The sequence below is a fragment of the Penaeus japonicus genome, unplaced genomic scaffold, assembly GCF_977035675.1.
Source record: "Penaeus japonicus unplaced genomic scaffold, GWHDUDI00000001_assembly GWHDUDI00000036, whole genome shotgun sequence".
NCBI classification, from domain to species: Eukaryota; Metazoa; Arthropoda; class Malacostraca; order Decapoda; family Penaeidae; genus Penaeus; species Penaeus japonicus.
The window spans coordinates 575,505-576,122 of NW_028234438.1; positions in this window are offsets into that span (position 1 = coordinate 575,505).

Consider the following 618-nt stretch of genomic DNA (forward strand, 5'->3'; position numbering starts at 1 on the left):
CTCACCATATATTCTCTTACTCATGCATCAACTACTTACAATTTTGTTCACGATACTTGACACTACGACAGTGTCATGGCGTTAAACGCATTAATGAATTCAAATAGTAATTCGGTAGGATGACTAGTGCCACCCACATATTTCTTTTATTGACCTAAGTTTGTTGATACAATAATTATATAGTTATTTGCATAACTTTTTTACTACCTTGTAGCATTCTCTCTTATTTATTCTGAGACTTTCAGTAGTTCAAATAAACCTTTGACGGTTGCCACTGCTGTCTCCCTCAACCTGAGAAGCTTGAAGTTCAAGTTGTCCCTTGCGGGTCGCTGCAAGCAACTCCCTTCTTTATCTATCTTTATTAGAAAAATTGAAATCAACTTAAAACACTGCAAAGTCAAAGAAAGAAAAAGAAAAAAAAAAAGAAATCTACATTCATGCACACATCCCTCCCCTACTATCAGTTCGTCTTTCTTTCTTTCTTCCCTTTGGCCCTGTATGTATAAGGTTATCAAGCATGTATGCAGAATGCCAAGAACCACAGACCGAAGCCCAGATTGCGGTCGCCCAAGACACTTCGGTTTGGGAGCTCATCAGCAGCAGACGCCAAAAACAACA